Raw genomic sequence first — 24,429 nt, 5'->3', positions numbered from 1 at the left:
GTATTAGGGAAGGGGAAAACAGGGGAGACTGGAGGGGGAGCAAGTCTATAGGAAACTACTGAAACAATCCACATGAAGACAATCTGGACAGTGAGGAACCTTGAGATTGTGGTGTTTAAGGACTCGTGGAATGGAACATCTTGAAAGGGGCTATTTTATTTCATTTTTCTTTGTATCCCTGATGGCTGGCACAATGCCTGGGACATTGCAGGTGTTTAATAACATTTTGTTGATCGGCTGATAGATTGATATTTAGCCCAGAGAAGAGTCATGATAGTTGTCTTCAAGTACTTGAAGGACAATCATAAGGAAAAGGGATAAGAGACTTCTTCTTATCCTAAGAAGGTAAAACTAGAAGAAATGAGCAGAAATTACAGATTTGGATTTCGACTCTCCCAACAAATTTTCAAGCAAAGTGGCCATTGGTCCAGGATTTTGCCAAAGGGATTCCTATATGGTTATAGGTTGAGCTGGATATCATCCGGGCCCAGTCCTAAATTTGAGATTATGTGATTACAGATGAGAAGGTCTAAAATAGAGTTAAAATTGTGAGTTTAATTATGAGTGTAGAGAAAGAGATTTTGAAGTCAACATTCAGAAATTTTTAGTTTAATTTTGAGTGTAGAGAGAGATTTTGAAGTCACACTCAGAGTCATAAAAGTCAATGTGTCAGGAATATGCATTCCTCCATCACAGGAAAAGCCAGAGAAAGATACAGTAGGTAATATAGCAGCCCTTTGAAGATATTAGTCTAAATTAAATAGTCAGTGTGCTGGAAATCTAAAAAGAAAATCGGGAAGTGAAGGGAGAGAAAGATAAAACTCTGATATTTGATCCTTTTCAATAAAGAAATCTTTGTATGGATGAATGAATGAGTATTTATGAAATATTAACTGTGTGTAAAGCACTGTGCTTAAATGTTAGGGGTTTCAAATAAAGAAAACAGTCCCTGCTCTCAAGGAGCTTGGGTTCTGAGGGAGAGGTAACACATATAGGAAGTTACAACTGCAAGTCAGAATGAAATGCCCTGTGGTCCTTTAGGGCAGAGGTATCAAGCTCAAATAGAAATAGAGACACTAAGCAATACATGAGGGTGCCTGAATGAAGCATATTGACCTGGAAAACTAAATATTAACAGTATCTATATTTTATTGTATTTTTTGTTTATTTCATTGTATATTTTCTAATTAAATTTTAATCTGGGGAGTGTTATGGAGCAAATGTATAATACCTCTGTTCTGGGGTACAAAAGCAATACAAAATTGGAATGCGTCTTCTTTAATGCGATTTCCATTTTCAAATCCCCAACAATGTCTGATAATTGACAGGCTAGCTAGGACCAAGGTTGCTGATCTGGGAAGTGCCACAGTTACAAGTGTTCTTGGACTTACCTGCCCATAAGTAGGCGTTGGTGAGTGGGTGATGGTGGTCACGGTAGTAGGGATGGTGAGCACCATCTCTACAAAGACTGCTCACCTCAGTGATCCCAGTAAGGGCATAGCTGGAAGTATGGCTGGTGGTCTGGGGAACATTGCAATTCCCAGAGCTCTTGGGCTCAGGGTCCAACATTATCTCTACCAGAGTATGAGAGTAAATAGTAGTCTGGGTGGTTTCACCTGACTGACATGTACCACCTTTATCTTACCTTGAGGTGTCTTACTGCTTCATCCAGGCTAGCTTGCCTGCCCCATCAGTGACAAGTGGTCAGCAGTTTGTGCTGGTGATAGTGAGAATGGCAGACCTTTCTCTGCAAGAGTGTTTGGGAAGGAAACATAAATATGCAGAAAAAGCTAGCCAAGGCCCCAGACTTCCCAGAGCTGATAAACACTGTCACAAAGAGCAGCCTCTTTTGTTCTCTGTATCAACACGCTCTGTCACCACCCTACAGACAAGGTTAGAAAAAACAGCTCAGAGGTTATAGGGCCACATGGCTTAATGCAGCTTCAGAGTGGGATCAAACCCTTCACAACCTAACTCCACCCTCCCTTTCCAATCTCCCTACACATCACTCCCCTTTCTACACTCTGCTGTGAAGCCAGACTCGGCTTCTTGTTGTCTATAACACAGGACATTGCCTCTCCTGTCCCAGTACTTTGCCTAGAACACAAACCCTCCTTACCTTTGCTTCTTAGAATCCTTTGTTCCTTCAGAACTAAGCTCACTTCTACATGAATCTTCTCCTGATTGGCCAGACCTATTGCCCTCCCCGTGAAAAACCTGTTGTTATTATTTGTTGTTGTTGAGTCTGACTCTTCATGACCCCATTTGAGGTTTTCTTGGCAAAGATACTAGACCGGTTTGCCATTTCCTTCTCTAGCTCATTTTACAGATGAGAAAACTGAGGCAAAGAGGGTTAAGTGACTTGCCCAGGGTCACCCGGCTAGTAAGTATCTGAAGCTGAATTTGAACGCAAGATGTGTCTTCCTGACTCTAGGCCTTAGGACTCTATTCACTGCGCAACCTAACTACCCATCATCCCCCTTCCACACCCCAAAAACCTACCTGGTGTTTATTTTAGACACATACATACATATGCATATGTATGTGGATATGTATGTATTATCTATACACACACACAAATTTAGATATGTATATATATCCAAAGTTCTATGGAGATGGGAGAAAACATAGATATGTAGATAGATGGATGCAAAATTCTAAGAGCATGGGAGATATCACATACATACTTACAAGTATACAAATACATATACATATATGCATATGATTATATGTAATAAATAATATATAATATAAAATGTATGTATTTTGAAGATATACACACACATATATAACATAAACAGAAGGTAGGTTTCATATATATGTGTATATATACATATATGTATATGTGTTGGTGAATATATCTACACACTCATACATATGTGTATACATGTGCATGTATGTGTATGTGTGTGTACATGATCTCCCATCCCCAGAGAACGTAAGTTTCTTGAGAGCAGGGATTGTTTCATTTTTGGCTTTATCTCCCCTATGTCTACCATAGTGAGTGGCACATACTAAGCATATAATAAACACTTCTTAGTTGATTGATTGAGAGAGATGAGAGAGCTATTGTTAGCCTCTACTAGCTCCACACTTGACAACTGATAACAAAAAGTTTGTAGAACCAGGTTTCTGGCTTTTACTATTTTAAAAAATACTAATTTGATTCACTTTAAAAAAAACTTTATTGATTTATGCCTGACATTGGTTTTGGGACCTTGATGGAAGAGTGGGAAGAGTTCTGGAGTTTGGAAACACATCCTCATTCTCCTTACTGTGCGTCCTCAGGTAAGTCACTTGTTCTCTCAAGTCCTCTGCTATAAAATTGGGAATTAGACTAAACAGCTTTCTAGGTCTACCCCAAGTCCTATGATGCTGTGATTTCTTAAAAACTAGAGGTTTGGACTGGAGATTTGCTAAGGTGTTTTCTTGCTCTCACAAAGATTAAATACCTTGCTCAGGATCACATAGACAGTAAATGGCTGAGCCGGAATCCAATTCCAAGTTTTCCAACTCAAAATCCTTCACCCTTTCCCCCGCAGCATGCTGTTTTCCCTTCTCAACTGTTTAAACAGGGTTACTTGGCACAGTGGAAAAAATGCTGAATTTGGACCCAGAGAGCCTGGGTGAAAATATAGTTCTGATTCTATCTTTGTGACCTTGAGCAAGTCAATTAATCAACCTCTCTAGGCCTCAGTTTCCTCATCTGTAAAATTAAAAGGTTGCACTATCACCTGTGAGGTATCTTTCAGTTCTAAATCTAGGATTCTATTTAATTGGGCTGAGTTAGAACCTACTTTGTTTTCCAGATGGATCACCCTTCTCAAATTCACCCAGAAACTTGGAGGGCTTGGCTAACCCTCACGTGGACAGTGAATTCCCTAGTTTTCCCAAACATCAAAGCTGAGGGGACTGTGGAATATATACTGTTAATCCTCCCAATCCCCCCCAGGCAGCTACATAAAATTTCTAACAAGTTAATAAAAGAATAGAAATAAAAGTAGGAAAGGAAATAGACACCAACCAGTTTAAGCTCATAAAAGAACCCAAACCTAGCATTTTCAGAGCTTTTCTTTCCCTGTTTTGTAGTAGTCTGGTGGGGAGGGGAGAGGAGCTATGTATGTGCATGTATGTATGTGTACAGATGGTATGTGAGGAGTCCTGCCACACATGGCATCTGGTTATCTTCTCCGAAGGATTGGAAGGATTCCAATGGGGCACCCAGGTCAGAAGGTGAGCCCCCACTCCCATCCACAAAACTGGCTTACCTACTCTTTCTCTGCATCTGCCTATGTGCTCTCCACATCCACACTCTATTGCTGTAATAAAGGGGACGATTCCTCTTGACAAAGCAGCAGTTGTCCATTGCAATCCCCTTTCTTTCTTAACAAGCGGCTACCAAGGCAGCGTCATGAAACATCCCCAACATCACAGGGGCTGAGAAAATACCAAATGTCATCCCATGCCATGAGAAAAACAAGACAGACACAATTCCCAAATCCCAGTGGGATCTCCAGTCCCAGCTGTGTCTCAGATTTATCCCAGCCTCAGCTATCTTTTAGGGTATGTTGCCTTTGAAATGTATGGGCAAGGGGGTGGGGATGTCAGGACTATTTTCAGTCATTCTAAGGTTCTCTAAGGTTCTATTTTAACATAAATCTAAAATATGTTATTTTTTCACTCAGAGATTTTTTTCTTGTTGTTCACATAAAGGAGCTTGAGGATATAATTGATAAAAAAACTGTGTTTTCATCAAAAATATGACTTCTTTTTCTTTTAAGTTAGAGTAATGGGGTGGGGGTACAAGATGAAAGGAAAGAGCTGAAGTTGGTGTTGAATGAATTAATAGCAGGCAGGTGGCTGGGTGGGTGTCATGGCACATAAACACAAGATGCAGCCAAGGTAATTATAATTATAATCTGGCCAGTAATGCTTTCAGCTGAGGATGTAGAAACCACTGTTAAGTTTGCACTGAGATGTTCAGTTTGGTATTTTTCCTTAGTCTCCCTCGTAGCAAAAGATCCCCCAACCTGGATTTAAAATGTGTTCTGATCTATACAGCTTGAGAAATAGCTCCTGTTACACCAAGTGGGCATTCTTTATGGACCCAGCTGAGTTCACACCCCATTCTCTCCAAACCTGAGTTTGGAGAGATTGTTTGCCCTGGATTGTTTGCAGAATAAAATTCATCCCTTTATGCCCCTATCCTTTGGTTCTTTCTCTTTCCATCCCCCTGTACACACTAGCCTCACCAGCTCCCTATATCCTCCATCTCTATATTCCCCCATTGTAAAATACAGTATTATTTTGGGGCAAATGTAAAGTGCCTATTAATAGACATCGGTGATAACTGTGCATTATTACAGAAGCCTTCCCTTTAATGTTACCAGATAACTATCATTAATGCAAAGAGCTTTAATGATTATTTTCATTCTTTTTGAGGGGGAAAATGGGAAAAACAAAACACATTTCACTGACAAGAATTGATTTGAAATCACTTCCCCAGAAGTGAGAAAGATATCATACACACTCAAGGCTGTTCCATAAATCCAGAGACATTTTTTCCTATTCTCCTTCAACATACCAAGAGTTATTTTGGGGGCTGTTGGAGGGAAGAATATTGCTTTTTGGGTATTATTGTGGATGCCAGAAATATAGCTCTTTCTGTAGCAAAAAGACTGTATTATTTTTTAAAGGCAATAATTCTGCCTTTCTCCCATGGGGAGCAAAGCAGCCTCCCATTTTGATTTAAAAGTGTTGTCAAGATGCTGATGCTTCTCATGGCATTAAGTTATTTTTTATTCTCCTTAATTGTTCCTTAAAATTTCAAAATTGGCCTCCTTGCCAAATATCTTTTTTATTGTGTACATCTCACACTGGCTTATGATAATAGGTTTGCTCATGAGGGCTAAGTTTCTGGCATTTGCTTTGTTATGATATTATAATAATAATTAACATTTTGCACTTACTGTATAGCTAGCCTTTGATCCATATTTTTAACAGAATGTAATAACAATGCTTTGCTGCACAACATCATTCTTCCAAGTGCCTCCAAGGACTTGGCAACTCCATATGACAACATGAGCTGGTGGCATTCTCTCATGAGATCCTCCCAACGCCCCCATGGGGTCTTCAGGCAGTGAGTATCTTCCTCATGGAGAAAGGAAGCCCAGGAAGGTCAAATGAACTGCCAAGCAGCAAGACAATGGCAGAGCCATAAATAGAACTTGGGGCTTCTGATTATATTGGTCAGGAGTTTAAAAGAATCAACAACATCTATTTAAAAAAATAGAATGCTGTGAAACCCCAATCCATTCTGCACAAAAAAATAGAATACTGTGAAACCCCAAACCATTCTGCACATCACTGTCAGCATAATCCCCCTAATGGACTGCTTTGAGCAAGTTCCCCCTTTACTCAAAAACTTCAGTGATTCCCTGTTGCCTACTAAATAAAACAGGAACCCCTTAACCTGGCATTCCAGGCTCTTCATAATCTATCTAGAATAAAGGTTCTAAATGTAGGTTCCATGAATTTTTAAAATATATTTTGGAAACTATAACTGATTTCCTTTCTAATTATATGTATTTTATTTTATTCATTTAAAAGCAGTATTCTGATATTTCATGACACAAGAAAATGTTAAGAACCCTTGGTCTAGAACCGGCCTTGTCTTTTACTATATTATTTTTCATGCACTTCACATTCCATCTAAACTGAAAAACTAGCCATTTCCCTAGCCCATCCTTCATTCTTCTTCCTTCTGTCTATGTACAAACCTTCCCACATACCTGGAATGGAATGTCCTTCAACTCAATGAATGGAAATATTTCCTTAGTTCTAGGCTCAGATCAAGTACCACCCATTCCTTGAAGCCTCTTTAATTTCCTCAGCTGAAAGGATGGAAAAAGGTGTGTTTCCTCATACACTGAAGGAGCTTTAAAAATCCTTAAGTAAACAAATGAATGAATGGTCATATTTGAGATATCCTCTCATCATGGTTAACCTCAAGAAGCGCTGTCATTGTTCAACCAAGTAGATGTCATCATAGGTTTCAAGCAGTGTTTAAGCAGGTTTAAGAAAAATCAAAGGCAATTATTGGAGTAGGTCATTGGTAAAAAGCTATGAGAGTTATCAGTTAGCATATATGGTTGCAGAAACTGAAAGGTCAATGAGGTTTTTCATTATGTAGTGTTGCATAGTGGAGAATCTGTCTCACTATCAGAAGGACTTGTATTCAAGTCCTATCAGTGACATATATGAATTGTGTGACTCTGGGCAATTTAATTAGTTTCTTAGAACCCCAAGACAACTCTTTAAAACTAGATGCTACAGCACAGTTGCTAATTGCTGACTTGCATTGATAGAGGGAGTTGACTCATTCAGAATTATCCCCATCAATGGGGGCCTGGGGTGGGGGAGGAGGGAATGCAGGTAGAAATCACAAGTCCAGATGATGATGATAATGATGATAATAATGATGATAATGATGATGCATCACATACCTCCAAGGTTCCTAGGAATTATCTCATCCTAGCTCCTGGAGGCTGTAGGTATACTCACAAGACCTGCATCCTTCTCTAATCACATGATCCAGAGCTGGCAGAGGCTTTAAAGATCATCTAGTCTAATGCTTCCTATTTAACAAATGAGGAAACTGAGGCCTAGATGAATAAGTTAAATACAAATCAAACTGTGGAAGAAAGGCAACGTGTGGGAGCTAATTCATAATTCGGGGGCTGAAGTAATGTGCAATAAACTATGGTTGGCAATCAAGACATGAGTCACTATCCTAAGAAGGCAGGAGTAGAAAGTATCACCCAGAGAAGGAGCAGGGTTAGCATCCTAGCGAATAAAATAATCCAAAGTAACAAGCAAAGAGACATAGACTGGGGTCAGGATGCTGGGGTTTATTATGGAGATAAGTCACAGGGGCATGAATTCTGCATAATAAGTGTTACAAGGGTATAAATTCCACATAAAAATTTTACTTAATTTGTTACTCTCAGCTAAATCTTTCTTGGGTGCTGTTTTTAGCTCCAACAGTATAAGACAGACACAATCTTCTAACTCCTTCTAAACTCCCTGCTGGACAGCTCCTACCTCTGCTTACATTCCTCACCATGTTAATAGTTGTCTATCAATAGTGGTGGATACTGGAAACACTGAGTGATTAAGTTTGCTAGCTATCTGTGTTCAATCTTGCCAGTACTTGGTTGCCTATCCCGAAAACATTATACTCAACAAAATAATCTTTTTTTTTCCTTTGAACTGCACAGCATTCTCTGTCTGCATTTGTCCTCCGCACTCCAATCCCCAATGAAAAGAACACGAACACTTTAGAATATAAGTTATCCAATAAAGAGCATTTGTGCCCATAATGAAATATTACAATTCAGTTGTAGAATGCATTTTGGCTCAGATTTACCTTATATCTAGTACCATATGAATTTTGATGGACTTTCATTTTATAAGAGCCTCATTCCACATGTAAATAAAAATAATATTAAAAGTACATCTCTGAAAGGGAGATTTCCTTAAACAAAACACATAGCAGAAAAATGTATCTGGATCCCCTCCAATGCCCTAGAAATGAGTTGGGGTTGGTATGGAATGCAAAAGTGGAATTTTTCTCCCTGTGAAACCTGATGGCCAAACTGTATTACAAAGAGACCATGATTTAAATTACTTGAGTTGAATTCAATTTTCAGAATTTCCTTTTTGTGTTACCTTGGGATAGTAAGTTACTAAAAGATTACCAAGATTCACTTTACAAAGGACTAGGAAGCTGAAAAATCAGAGCTGTTTTGAGCTCTGAAACAAATTTACTTTCATCTCAAAGAAAGCTTTTATCATTTGGATAAATTTGACAGTTACAACATAGAGGCATAGGTTGTTCCATTTTGGAAAGCTCCCCTAGAGATCACCTAGTCTAGGACCTGTCCATTTCGTACAGTAAAGGTTAGGGCCTAGAAAAGATCACAATAATGCATATTCATATAGAACTTTAAAGTATATTCCCTCCAAAAGAGCCCTGTAGGGTAGGCAGTAAATGTAAATTGATCTTCTTTTAAAAGATGAGAGAATCGAGGTTTATAGAGATGAAGTGATTGCCTGTGGCTTTCAAGCTAGTAAATGTTATGACTGCAATCCAGGTATTTGACCTCCAAGTCCAGAACACTTTTTACATTGTCTCTCAAATTGATGAAGGTCACAGAACTATTTAAATGGCAGCCATCAAAATGCAAACCCAGGCCTTTTAATTATGGGCCCAAGACTCTTTCCATTAAACCGTATGGTTCCTAAAAAGCAGGATCCTTTTTTGGTGGAGTTGCTTTATCAGAAACAGAGTTTGAAAGTGTTAAAATTCTAGGCCTTTTCTTATCCTCATGGAACCCACTGTAACAAATTGGAGCCACATACCATCTTCTAGGATTGGCCTGGGAGAACAGCCCTAAATGATGTATAAAAGAGAAGGAAACACCATAATAAATATCCTTTCATATGAAAAGCTACATTATTAAAGCAATGACAAAAATCACAGCTCGTCTTGTGAAAAAAGAAATATGCCTAACTTGATTTCCAAAAAGATGGCGATGCTTAAAACCAAACCATAGCTGATGAGTCAACTCAACCAGGAGGAAAATAAAAGGCAGGGAAGAGCATCAGTCACATGCTGAAATGTAGGTGTTGTCTGGGAACAGGGAGTCCTAGATAAAATGCCTCATCCAAGCATCATGTGTTCACAGTTAAGATATCCACATGCCTGCTTTGCAAAGGTGCTAAGTTTCTGGCCCCCAAACACAAACCAAATCATGCTTCTGTACCATGGGCCAACAGCACTTCCCTTGGCACACTCTTAGGCTGATGACTTACTGCACATTCTCTCAGCCTGGATTAAAGAAACAAAGTGTTCACAAAGACAAGGCATTCATGTTATGTACCATTCTTGATTTCCCTAGGAGCTGTAGGGTTCAGGTGAAAAGCAGTCACTTGGACAGAAACATGGTTCACCTATTGATTCTGCTCTGTTTGTCCCATTTTACTTAGATCATAAGCTCTGGAGGCAGAATCCAACTTAGAGGTGATATAATGCAATCCAGGGGTGGGCCAGGTGCCTTTCTAGGTCCTTGGGTGTAGCTTTTTGACTGAGTCCAAGTTTTATAGAACAAATCCTTTTATTAAGTGGATTTGTTCTGTGAAGTTTGGATTCAGTCAAAGGGCCAAACTTGAGGACTTAGAGGGCCACATGTGGCCTTGAGGCTGCAGGTTCCCCACCCCTGGGACAGGGCCTGATTCTGAGTAAGTAGGTAACAGAGCCAAGATCCAAATCCAGATCCTCTGATTCCAAATCCAGTATTTTTCCTGTGCAATGCTGCATTTTCCTTAGTCTAACTCCTGCATGCATGCCTCATGTAAAACCAGACAATAGCAGAAGTGACCAGGCAGCAAAAAATAAAATAAAATAAAAACTCTCTCAGTCATGATAAAAAGAGCATAATCCATTTGGAAATCAAGAATTCCACTTGCTGTCCCTCCTTGGTAATCCACAAAGGGGGGTGGGGAGATGACAGTGGGGAAGTCATTTAAGAATCAGGCCTCAAGCTTGCAACATTCTTCACTCTGATAAAATGCTAGTTAATCAAGCTTATTAAAAGTTAAATGTTAGAGTTTAAGTAAAATTGAATGCATTATGTGGGAAGCTGCACTTGGTTAAAAATGCACTAATCTTCCTGAAGCGGGAACTTGGTTTCCTTTGTAGCTCCCGTAATCTCTGTCTCTCTGTATCATCCTAAATGTGGCCTGGTAATCACTGCAGCATTTCCACAGTGTGCCAAGCCTTCGGCAGAGCTGCTTTATCAGAAACAAAGTTTGCAAGGATTGCAATCCATCCTCAACAGGCCCTGAGCTGAGAACCAGAGACTCCTCTATCTTTTGTTTAAAAATGAATACCCTATATCTATGTGGCCATGATTGGAGATCTGGGGAGAGGTGGGAAATCTGAGCTCGTGATCAACCTTAACAGGCAGCATCAAACAGGAACAGCATCGAGGGGCTGAGCATAAAAGGGCAATGTTAACGCTCTCTTTGCACAGGCCCTATTAATATGAAAATTAATGTAATATGATTAGCTGTTCCTCTTCACACTGAGGAGAGGGAACCATGAGAGATTATTTTTTGCAGAAGTGATAAAGCTCCCCTATCTAGTCTCTATCCCCGAGGGAAGCAGCAAAAGTGTGGATTTTGATTTGAACAATCATGAACTGGTAAGTGATACAGTTTTGCTGTCTTATAATGACTGTATTAATTTGCAGGCTCTAGCATTTGGCCAGAACAGAGGCCAAGAAGAGATACCGACCGTTATCTCGGCAACAGTTAATATGATGAAAATGCCATTTGGAAATGACTGACTCGCTATCAGGAGCATAACTATAATTCCTCAAGAAATCTTCATAAATTCCTCTGAAAGTGTGGCAATGGTTGTCACTTATAAATAAATGCCATTCTCAATTTTAGTTACAGATCTCCAACCTGAAAAACACATTTTCAAAGAGAAGCCCTTCCTGTACCTTCCATCATCCCATATTGCTTTCCCAGTTTAGAGAAATGACTTTACTGTGATAAAGAGATTGATTTTTTTTTCACCTTCCTTAGCTTTGCCTGAGCAGGGTAGACCCTTATCTATTAATTTGCCAGTGAGATGCTATTTTTTTTCAACAACACAGTTTCCTTCCCCAAAGTGAGAAGCCCCTTTTCAATTTTAATTTAAGTGTTAGGAAGCAGACCAAAAGCAAATGACAAAATAGAACTTTATGCATACTCGGGATTTATCACTGGGTTGCGAAGCTCTGAGTGGGTCAGAGTGAACAGTCCTCTCGGAATTGTTTGAATTTCATGTGACTAATGGAAAAAAGAAACTCTGCCCAGGACAAGGAGCTTTCTTATCAGCAGGTGAATTGTAGCTGTTAAAAGCATAATTATTCTATATTGCATTGGTAGAATTTCCAATAAATTCCAAAGTGCAGTTAGATTATGTTTAAGACTCACCTGTTAGAAGGCATTTAGAGCTTTTGGGTGCTGCGTTGTTGTATTTCTATGTTTTTCAAAAAGTTCAGGCTCTGAGCACCCCAGTATGTTAAGAAAACCCTTAGTCAGAAGCTTTCATTGATAGAACCTCTATACCAAAGGTTTGAAGTTCTTGACTGAAGTAGTCTCCATCGTCCACCTGTCTAACCAAGAAAGAGTTGAAATATTAAAGAGTACCATTCATTTATGTCTTCATTCACCTGATCATCCAACAAACATTTATTTGTTACCTACTGTGTGCAAAGTATTAGTCAGTGGGAGAGATATCCTGAGACAGGACATAGATCTTACTCTGAGTGAGCCTATAGTCAATACACTGCTACTGTCATGTACCACATTGTATGACAAGTGGAGAAAGGAAGGAAACGAGCATTTATGCAGCACCTACTGTATGCCAAGTACTATGTACTAAGTGCTTTACAAATAATAACTCATTTGACCCTCACAACAATTCTCTGGGGTGGGTGCTATTATGCATTTTATAGATGAGAATACTGAGACAAATAAGTACATTAGAGAATGACACAGAGACTTCTGTGTGATGACTGAGGGTCATCCCAAACTATGGTTTCCTGATGCTGTGAGATAAATCTGGTAGTAAGATACAGAGTTGTTTTTTCCCTTTATCTTTATACCTTCCCTAAATTCCATAAAAGTCACCCTAAAATGTTAAAGAAAAGAGGAAAGGTCTGTTATTGCTGATGTTTTTCATGGTCATCAAACTTTAGAACTGGAAGGGACCTCAGAAGCCATCTGATCCAACACAAATCTAAGTCAGAATCCCTTTACAACACTCCTGATGAGTGCCTTTCTTTCTGATTGAGTTAGAAGAATTTCTTAAATTCTATCCAACAAGGCCAGATAATTTAGTTAGTTAGCACAGTGCTAATAGAAATTCTCAAAAGTATTTTTTGTCTTACAAGTAATCAAGGATTCTCAGAGTAAAGAGGGATCTTAAAGGTCATTGGGTCTAACCAATACCTAAACATGAATCCCTTTGACAACAAGCCCAACATATGGTTTTTCAACCTATGATTAACAAATTCTAGTGAGCAGAAGCTTACCACCTCCCAAGGCAAACCATTCCAGTTTGGCACAGCTTTGATTGGCAGGAACCTATACCTTGCATCAGACCTAAATTCGCCACTTTGCAGCTTCTACCAGGAAATTATGCCCTAGTATTAGAGTTAAAGAAGCCTCACTTCTCCAACCCAGCCCCTAGGGATCTCTCCTGACTCGAAAGTCTTCCAACCCTCTCACTCCCATGTGATTTACATGAGCTGGTTGTCTTTATTCTGTATATTTATCTCAGAGGCAGCACAGGGTAATACAAAGAGCCCTACTCTTAAAGGCATCATTTTTCTGAGCTTTTCTTTGTCCATCTGCATGATATAGGGTCAGTCCTTCCTACCTCCCAGGGTTGCTGTAGATATCAGATTAGATGATATAAGAAGGCTCTTTTTTACTCTTACTCTTTACCTTGGGGAGGTAAAAGAGACTGAACCTCTGATTTTATTGATAAAGGAAATTCCTCCCACCATTTCAGGTTAGCACCTGCTTAGCAACTTACTGTCTTAGAGTTCCCTGGGGAACCAAGAGATTAAGTAACTTGCTCAGGATCATAAAACCTGTGTATGTCAGAGGCAACTGGCTTTCTATCCACTATACTATGCTGCCTCCATTGAATGAGTTATGTAATTTATCTCTCTCATTCTTCCAAAGGGCAATCACTTCATCAGTGTGGTTACTTCCTCAACCAATGTTGATCCCTACCTCCCATAGATAGTTTCAGGCATTTTCATGGCAAGATATGCAAATAAATGAATAGATGAGTAAAGAGATAGATAGGTGGCAGATAAATAGAGAAAATGACTGGGTACATACTATAAATACATACATATTTTAAAATTATCACCTGCCAGCCAACATAATGGAAATAAGTTTCTCAAAATTAGCGTAGGTTCTAGGTTGGTTCTCAATAACTCTTCACTAGTCCCATAATTAAATATCAGGTAAGTTGATCATTATATCCCCTAAATGAAGAAAATATTTAGAACTCAGCTACTGGTCTCTCATCCTTATCCTTAAAGTGTTCTTTAACACCACTCCCTAACCTACCCACCCGCAAAAGAGAACTATTCCCTCTCCTTGAATTCCTTGAAGCATTTTGCCTGCCTCTCTCATTTGTCTTTCTTTCATTCTTCTGTGCAACACGTGTGAATGCCCTTCCATGCTATTCTAAAGTAACTCCCTTGATGTTAAAAGGTCTGTGTTGCTCCTATAATTGTATTACCAGTGCCTAAAACAGTGCCTGCACACGAGAGAACCTGCCAGAGTATATGTCCAGCTGACACAGACTTTGAGAGAAACTAGGGTCACCGGCAGCTCACCACAGACTTCTATAGAGAACTTTAGTAGAAGAGGCTGCGATTATTAATACTCAACAGTCACGAAATCATAGGTCTAGAGTTGGAAGAAACTTTAAAGGTCTTCTAGCCCAACCACATCATTTTATAGGCAAAGGAAGAGAGGACTATGAATATTAAGTAAATAATAGCCCAAGATCACACAGGGAGCAATTAGCAAAGCTGGGATTTAAAGTTCAGTGCTCCAAGTTCAGCAAGTTTTCCAATGTACCACTAAATGTGTGACCCTTTGAAGTAGTTACTTAATCTCTCTGTTTCTCAGCTTCCTCATCTGTTAAATGTGGGGGTCAGAATACATGACCTGTAAAGGCCCTTTCCACCACTAAATCTATAAACATAATTTCTTCTTTCAGAAAAAGGAGGGGAATGAAGGCCATCACTTTAGCCTAATGAATCTCCACCATGCCTCCAAAGCTAAATGTCAGTTATGGAAATGTATTACGGAGGACAATAGGTCCCTGGGCCACATTCTTCTAGAAGACAAAAGACTCTGTCTTCAGGTCATCAAGTCATATTTCTTTTCAGTTTCTGGATGAATTCTATCTCAGTGTCTAGTGGCTGAAATGATCAGCTCTCAGTGATTTACATGTGCTTTCCATATTCTATCGGAAGCCATGTGGGAGCTGATCAGCAGGTGAAAGGCAGGCTGCCAGCTGCAAACCCCACCCTTTGCAATCTTCAGGCATTCATGTCAGGAAGAAGGGAGCTACCAATGGGACAATGCTGAACTGCAACTCTATCTGCCCACTTGTCCCCTTTCCCCATCCCCAACTCTTCTCTCTGTCTAGCTCTCTAGTGCTCAGTGCTTTCAAAGAACAGAGGTTCTTTCATAGTGAGCTGTTGAAAAAGGGCCAGAATTTTGCATTAAAATAAGACCCTCAGGATGCTGCTGAACATAAAGCCAGATTAGTTCCTGAGAAGTATCTGAACAATACTCTCTACACATCCCTCCCACCACTCTAGATCACAAGATTCAGAGCTGGAAAAGACTTCAGAGGCCATCTACTCCAACACTAACATTTTGCCAATAAGGAAACCGTGTCTCAGAAAGGTGAAGCAGTTTGTTCAAGGTCACAGTGAGGAAGTAGCAGATACAGGATTCAGACCCAGGCCTTTAATTATAAATCTAATGACCTATCCACTACATCAGGACTTCTCTATTTGTAGGACTGTGAGGTGGATCACAAGAGCTTTATCTTCTTCAATAACACAGCATGGTAAATAAGCACATATGTCTTCCATAAACTCAATAGGTAATAGAATGGTAAATGTAATAAAAATGTTAATAAATGCTTATTGAATTCAGTTGGACTTCTCGTATGTGTTATTTTTCAAACATATGTAGAAATCATTTTGAGGATTATAAAAACAGATTCATTTAAAAGTGTTAGTGTGTTCCTAGTGGCTTTTTACAATTATTTATTTTCTCAAGCAACGGATACCAATATTACAAACTCTATCGGGGTTGATATATTTACTGAATCTTAACCAAATAACATGGCTCTGGGATCAGAGGCCTAGGTTCAAATCCCCATCTCCCTTCCACCACTACCACCACCACCACCACCCCACTGCCTATTGACTCATCATCTTGGCTACTTAACCTCCCTGGGCCTGTTTCCTTCTTTGGAAAATTAATGGGCTGGACCCAACTGACCTGTAGGGTCCGTTACAGCTCTAAATCTGTGATCCTATAAGACTAGGTCGAGGTCTATGAAATTATTTGATGTTAAAAGGAATTCCTGAATTTCAAGAAAGGTCATAGATCAGAACAGCATATCACACTAACTCATGCCATCTCTGTGGGGGTGAAGAAGAGAGAGCTCACAATACAGCAACTAATGAAAGCTCCTTCAGTTAGTCAACTAACAAACATTTATTAAGCACCTACTATGTGCTAGGCACTGTGATAAGCACTGAAGGGCTAGGATTCTAGATCTAGCCTGCCAGACTTAAAAAAAAAAACACTTTACCTCTACCACTACTTGGGTCACAGTTTTTGAGCTATAGTAAGAAACATGTCTGATCCATCCGGTCCAAGCCCATCATTTTACAAATGAGATAACTGAGTTCAAAAGAAGTTAAGTGAATTATCTAAGGTCACACAGGCAAGGGCCAGGATGTGAATCATAATCTTCTGACTAAATCTAATGTTTTGTTTAGATACTCTAGCAACTGGACTTTTTGTCCATTTTCAGTCATGTCTTGGCAAAGATCTTGGAGTCATTTGACATTTCCTTCTCCAGCTCATTTTACACATGAGGAAGAAACTGAGGCAAACAGGGTTAAGTGACTTGCCCAGGGTCACACAGCTAGTAAATGTCTGAGGCCAGATTTGAACTCAGAAAGATGAGTCTTCTTAACTCCAGGTCTGGCACTCTATCCACTGTGCCACCTAGCTGACCTAGCAATAGGACCAGACAATTCTACAGAAGCCTTTCCAGCCTTGACATCCCATGTGATTACAAAACCTGTGTGGGATAATAGAAAAAACAATGGACTTAGAGATAGAACATATAGATTGAGTCCTGGTCCTGTCGCTTCCCACACATGTGGCCATGACCAAGGCACTTAATCTTTCTGAGAGCGTTCTTTTACTCATCTGTAAATGAGAGAGATAATCTTTGTACTGCCTAGATCGGAGGGTGATTATGCACAATGCATTTTGTAAAACCCAAGGGGCTGTGGAAATGGGAACTATTGAATTATTATTAAATAAAATAGGTCTGTGCATGTGAAGCTTCCTTTGTTCTGCTTAGGATTATGAGGAGAGGATTGAATGCTAGTTAATCTCAAAGAGACCTAGTGCCTCTAAACCCTCTTCCTTCTGCTTCCATCACTATGAACCAGTCTCTCTGTGTCTGTCTATAACTATCTCTGTCTTTCTCTATCTCTCCATCTGCCTGTCTCTACCTGTCTCTCTGTGTCTCTGTCTCTCCCATTCCTCTTGTCTCCTCCAATAGATTACCAGGTGTGTCATTTCCACTCCATCACATATCTTGTCCACAAATACACCCATGTCTTCCCCAAAACAAAAAAAATCCTCCCTTGAATCATCTATCTCTGTTAGTTATATTCCTCTATCTCTCCTCTCTTTTGGAGCTAAACTCCTTGGGAATGCTGTCAAAAATCTGTAGGTACCTCCACTTCTTTTCCTCTCTCTCTCTTACTGACTCCGTACAGTCTGGCTTCTGACTTTGTCATTCAAGTCAAACTGCTCTCTCCAAACTTACCAATGATTTCTTAATAGTCAAATTTAATGGGCTTTTAAATATTCACACCCTTCTTGACCTCTTTGAAGCATTTGAAATTGTCATCCTTTTCTTTATTCTCCCTTCTTTCTGAGTTTCATGACACTACCCAGTGTTCGGCACATAGCTGGAATTTAACAAATGTTTATTGGTTGGCTAACTGACTGACCACTCTATCCTGATTCTCCACTTACCTTTCTGATCACTCCTCAGCCTCCTTTGGTGGATGTCCATTCAGGTCATGCTCACTAACTGTAGGTATCCCACAAGTCTCCATCCTGAGCCATCTTCTCTTCTCCTTCTGTATTGATACATTCTGTGACCTCCTCAGCACCTGTGGATCCAATCATTTCTGTGCAAATGATTCCCAGATATATTTATCTAATCCTAACCTCTCTCCTAAGTTCCACCTGCCCATCTCCAACTGCCTATTGGTCACCTTCCATTGAGTATCCTATAGGCATCTCAAACTCAGCCTATCCAGAATAAAACTCATTATCTTTCCCCTCCAAGCCCTTCGCTCTTCCTAATTTTCTTATTACTATAAAGGGTACCAACATCCTCCCAGTTATCCAGGCTTTAACCTTCATATCATTCTTGACTCTTCACTCTCTTACTCCTCATATCCAATCCACCTCCCTTTCCTGTCAGTTATATCTCCATGAAATTTCTCACATATGACCCCCCCCTTTCTCTACGCTGACAGTGTTACAGGTCCTCATCATCTCACACCTGGACTATCGCAATAGCCTGTTTGTTGGTCTCCTACCACAGGTTTCTCCCTATTCTGGTCCGTCCTCTACTCAGCTTTCAAACTGATATTCCTAAAGCACAAGTCTGACCATCTCACATTCATATTCAATAAACTTTAGTGACTATCCATTACCTCCATGATCGAATAAAAAGTCTTCTATTGGTTTTCAAAGTCCTTCATAACTGGCCCCCCTCCCTTTCCAGTCTTCTTATACCTTACTCTCTCCACATACTGTGTAATGACATTGGCCACTTTGCTGTTCTCCATACAAGACACACCATTTCCTGACTACAAACATTTTCACAGGCTGTATCCCATGTCTGGGATTCTCTCTTTTCTAATCTCTCTTAGCCTCCCTGGCTTCATGCTTCATTCAAGTCCCAGATAAAATCCCACCTTCTGCAGGAAGTCTTCCCTTATTCTTTTTAATGTTGGTGCCTTCCCTCTGTTGATTATCCACAATTTGTGCTTTCTAAATCTTGTCTGTATGTAACTGATTGCTTGTTTTCTACCCACATTTGACTGGGAGCTCCTTAAAGACAAGGATTTTTTGCCTTTCTTTCTATCCATAGGGCTTAGCACAGTGTCTGGCACATAACAGGCTCTTAATAAAAGCTTGTTGACTTTTATTTACTGACTGTCCAACTCTTCTATATCTTGTTCCTATTTGATCTATAGCATGCTACTAAAATTTTAGCAAGCACTCCTCAATTTCTAAGTGGTTTTTGATAAAACTGATGCACAGTATATTTTAAATCCCCATGTGGGCTAGGATATAGATTGGTATGAATTTCTTAATTTGGCAAGATATAATGAGACACCAAATTCATCATACCCTTTCATCTGGCATTCTTATTTATGGAATTATATTTTAAAGATAGTATTTCAAGGGGAAGGGCGCATTGTATAAACAAATATTCATAGTTTTATTTCATTTGAAATAAAAGGAAAAGTAAAAATTAACCACCTATGTGACCAACCCATAAGAGGAAAATGACTGAACAAATTATACAATATATTGTTTCTTAAAAGCCCAAAAGGTATTAGCAAGTAAGATGGTAGGTATGAATAGACCATAGCAAATAACTAATGATGGTTTGGGTAACAACATTGTAAATGAGTTCCTCTAAGAGATAAATGACTGAAATAGGTCATGCAGCTGAAAAATTCTACGTCATTTTTTCCCATGGAGAGCTAGAGTGAGATCTAAATTCTCCATATTCATGTTAGTCAGGGCACGAGCATAGAGACCAAGATTCAGAGATAATAAAGAATTTTATAAACAACACCACTTCCCTCCTTACCCTTTCCGGCATTGGCTACACATTTTCTGATACTCCCATATCCACTGCTCATGGTGGGAGAGTGAAAACACTCCTTGACCCCCATTGCCACTTCCAGATCCTACCTCAACCATTTTCACAAATCAATGTCTCCTACTTTGAGGTCCACACTATCCAAACTCATCAAACAAACTAGATGATAGTGGCTATTGTCTATAGACCACTGGAACATTCTGTTTTCTTACTTAGTGGTTATAGTTTCTGGTTCATAGCCTTTTTCTTCTCTACATCTCCTCCCCTCATACTAGGGGACTCCAACATATGCCTTGAAATACCCTTACTTCCCAGTTCTTAAATCTATTTCATTCTCATGACTTATTCCTTCACTTTACCTTGGCAACACACAGAGATGGAAATACACTTCACCTTGCCATAACGCACAAGCGTTCCATATCTGTATTCTTGGACTTGATAATTCCTTTCCTGATAATGATCTTTTGGGATCATTCCATTTCACAATCATTCAATTTTTCCCTATACAGTATGACACCTAACCTAGTTCTTTGTCTTCATTATGACCTCCATTCCCTCTACCCCTCATTTCTTTCCCAGACCATCACCTCTGCATTGGGCTACACTCTTCTCTTCCGTCAGGCAGCTAGGTGGTACAGTTGATAGGATGATGAGCCCAGAATCAGGAAGCTCAGCTACTTTTTAGCTGTGTCATTCTGGCAAAGTCACAACCTCCATCTGCCTCAGTTTTCAAAACTGTAAAATGAGGGAAATACTAGCAGCTGCCTCTCACAGTTGTGAGGATCAAATGATATCTCTGTAAAGCACTTAGCACTATGTGTGATATGCTTGGCACATAGTAAGCACTTAATCAATTATTGTACCTTTTTCTTTCCCTTCCTAATCAATCCCTTTGTGAACCAACTCACCTCCACACTGTCTTCCAGCCTCAACTCCCTTACGCTCTGATCCTACTGCTAATCACACTTTGCCAAGCCCCAACACCAGATTAATCTCACAGTCTACCTCCTTTCATTCTATATTGATAAAGGGCACTGGAGGAAATAATAAAACTGTGTTGACTAGATCCATTAGAAATTTACATGATCTAATAGCAGCTGGGATCTAACTTCAGCAAAGCAAACATTCTATTCCTCTCTAATTGATTCACTGTCTTATCCTGTGCATTAACAATTCTAACCTTCTCATCTCTCCTCAAGCCTCTGACAGCTCCCCACTTTCACCCTCTCAGCTAAAGACCCTGACTCATACTTCACCAAAAAATCGAAACCTTTAGCTGAAAGCTCTCTCTTTTCCCCTTCTCCTCATCTCACACTATTCAGACATCTTTGTCCTTTACCTGTTCCTCCATGGGCTTCAGGTGAAGGCGTAGCCCTTTTCCTTTGTCCAACCCAACTCTTCTAAATGCACTCCTGATCCCATTCCCCTCTGATTTCTTCCGCAAATCATCTTTATTCATCTTATCTTCAACCTCTTATTCCTACTGGCTTCTTCCCTGTTACTTACAAACATGGCTATATCTCTTCTACCCATAACAAACTCTCATCAGACCATCCCTACTAGTGATTTTCTTATATCTCTCCTTCTCTTCTTGGATAAACTTGAGAAAGCAATATAGACTTAGTGCCTCCCCTTCCTCTCCTCTCACTCCCTTCTAAACCCTCTGCAAATTGGCTTCCAACTTCATCATTCAATCAAACTGTGCTCTCAAAAATTACTAATGATATTCTAATTGCCAAATCTAATGGCCTTTTCTCAATTTTCAACCTCCTGGACCTCTTTCCAGATACATTGGCTTTCTTGCTTTTCCTCCAACACTGGACTTCATACCTTTGCTCTGGCTGCCCCATATGATTGGAATGCCTTCCCCATCACCTACAGGATACAGATAATAGTAAATAATAAAGATATGTATGAGGGTATGGATAATAGTAAAAAATAAAAATTATAATGGAAACAACTGATAGTAATAAAGTACTTAAAAGTTTGTAAAGCACTTTATGGATATTATCTTGTTTGATCCTCAATAGCAATCCTGGGACGTATAGGATTTTATAGATCCAGAATTTGAAACTGACAGAGGGTAAAAAGTGTTTGAGATAGGAGTCCATGCCAACTCCCAAAGGCCCTGATCACACAGGATGAGTGAGATAGCATGATTGGGTCGTAACCTCTACCAATGGAAGGTGGACAAATATTGTTGAAATCACAGAGCCATCAAAGTTCTAAAATATACCAACAGAATGGAATAGTATTGTGCCATTTACAAATTGGCAAATACAAAGAATATAAAATAAAATACGAAGTATATGAAAAAGGAAAATAATACTTCAAAGGCGGTCAAGAGTACAAGAAGAATGTCTTAGATAAACTCTCGCTACTGCCACATAAGTTCACCAAAATTCACAAATTTTTCAAATCCACAGACCAATTCAGAAGGGGTTTCCAAGGCAAAGTTAGTTGATATTGTGTTCATTTCCTCAATATTTGGATTTCATTATGAATTTTCTAATCAACATAAGAGGAAATATACCATACTGGAAAGAGTAATGGATGTAGAGTCAGATAACCTGGGATCAAATTTTGTCCCTACCACTTATTCTCTGGGACCTTGGAACAGTCATGTAAATCTCGCTGGGCATCAGCTATTATCCATATAATGACAGAGTTGGACAAGATGACCATTCTAAGGTATCTTCTAGCTCTTAATAATGATCCTTTGTGCCTGTAATCTAAAGAGCTCAAAATTTAGAGTTTTATCCTTTGATTAGTCAGATTTGTAGAATGTTACTAAGTTTATAAATAAAAAGAAAAAAATAACTTATTTTATCATAGCTGAACTCACTGATAAATTGTGTCTCTTGCAAGGTCATCTAGAGAAACAAAATGATCATCTTCTCTAACAAATTTCAAATTTAGTTGTTAATTAATTGACTTTGGCAGTTGGCATGCAATCTTTAAAAAGTGAGGGAACACTTAAAATGGAAGCTTTGAAAGAAAAAAAAAAGCAATCATACGATTAATTTCCTTTAAGTGCCAACCAAAGCAGGCATGCTCTCTGCGGACCTGTTAAATACTGTCAGTTCGCAACTGATTGCAGGAGAATGAGCAAACTCACACAACAAAATATTTACTAGCTAAGCAAGTGTCCATGATGTATACAGTATGTTCAACCAGATCCTTACACCTGTGTCCTGGAAAACACTAAAGCTTGAGCCTGGTTAACATGAGGGAGTTCAGAAAAACAAGAGTTGCAACATCGCTAAGAAAAGAACCTTTGTAGGCCAAGAACATGGATTTCCAACTTGTGAATTTGAGGGCTAAATAAAAACCAATTCTCTACCATCTCTTTGCTTGCTAGTCAGTTTGGTTGGATGGAAGAAAAATAGAACCAGAATCTGAAGCCGTCAGCAATTGACTTCAGGTGCCATCTGTATATATTCCTGGCACTATTAATTTGCAATTAACGAGGGCCTTATGTTTTATCCCCTGCAACTTGCTGTCTTAATGTCTGGGGGAGGGGGTTTTAGCGGAAGGGAACATGCAGGTGGGTGGCAGGCTTTCTAGAAAACATAAATAATCTCTGCTTTTCTACATTTGAATCATTGGAATGGAGGCAACATTAATGGAATTTAAAAAGGTCAGTTGTTGAAAAGGGGAAAAAATAATGATTATATCACCATTCTCCCTAGCTATCTCAAAGGGTGATATTGCATCATCAAGGCTCTGTTGTGCTGGGTTGCTTGTGTTAAAACTAAGGATCATGAGATTTAGGGCTGGAAATATCAGGCCACCTACTCTACCCACCTTGGTGTACCAGACTCAAATTCAGATATGTGCCACTGCACAAGTTACTAACCTCTCAGTCTCTTTTTCTCATCTGTAGTGTGAAAATAATAGCAGTGTCTACCTCACATCATTTCTCTTAGGATCAAATTTTATAAAATATACACACATATTATAATATATTTGCTTTATACATGTATGTATATATAAATAACAAAACAGTTCTTGCTGTTATATGTATATCAATTAATCAATAAAGATCTATTAAGTGTCTACTATGTGCTAGGCACTATACTATGCTCTGGTGATACAAAAAAAGGCAAATGACAGTCTCTCCCTCAAGGAGCTTATGATCTAACCAGGGAGACAACATGCAAACAAAAATATAAAAAGCAAGCTATATACATGAGAAATAGGAAATAATTAAAGGGAAGGCACTGGAATTAATAGGGTTTGGGGAAAGCTTCCTATAGATGGTGGGAGTTTAGCTGGGACTTAAAGGAAGCCAGGGGGGTCAGTAGTCAGAGCAGAGGAGTTCCAGGTATGGAAACAGCCAGAGAACATGCCCACAGCTGAGAGATGGGATGTCTTGTTCATAGAACAGTCAGGAGGCCTGTGTCACTAGATTGAAGAGTATGTGTTGAGGAGTAAAAGAGTAAGAAGACTGGACTGGTAGGAGGGGCTAGGCTATACAGGGCTTTAAATGCCAAAAAGAGTATTTTGTCTTTGCTACTGGAGGCAATAGAAGCCGCTAGAGTTTATTGAGTTTGGGGATGACGTGATTAGAGCTTTACTTTAGGAAAATCACT

At 39.4% G+C, this 24,429-nt stretch overlaps 1 pseudogene; it reads left to right on the top strand.

Annotated features, from left to right (window-relative positions):
* The first annotated feature begins 1,732 nt into the window (after window positions 1-1,732).
* Window positions 1,733-24,429, top strand: part of LOC118842425 — a 142,851-nt pseudogene continuing 120,154 nt past the window's right edge.

Source organism: Trichosurus vulpecula, chromosome 3, assembly GCF_011100635.1.
Source record: "Trichosurus vulpecula isolate mTriVul1 chromosome 3, mTriVul1.pri, whole genome shotgun sequence".
NCBI classification, from domain to species: Eukaryota; Metazoa; Chordata; class Mammalia; order Diprotodontia; family Phalangeridae; genus Trichosurus; species Trichosurus vulpecula.
Note: the sequence above shows the minus strand (reverse complement) of the source record. Positions and strands in the feature narration are given on the sequence as shown.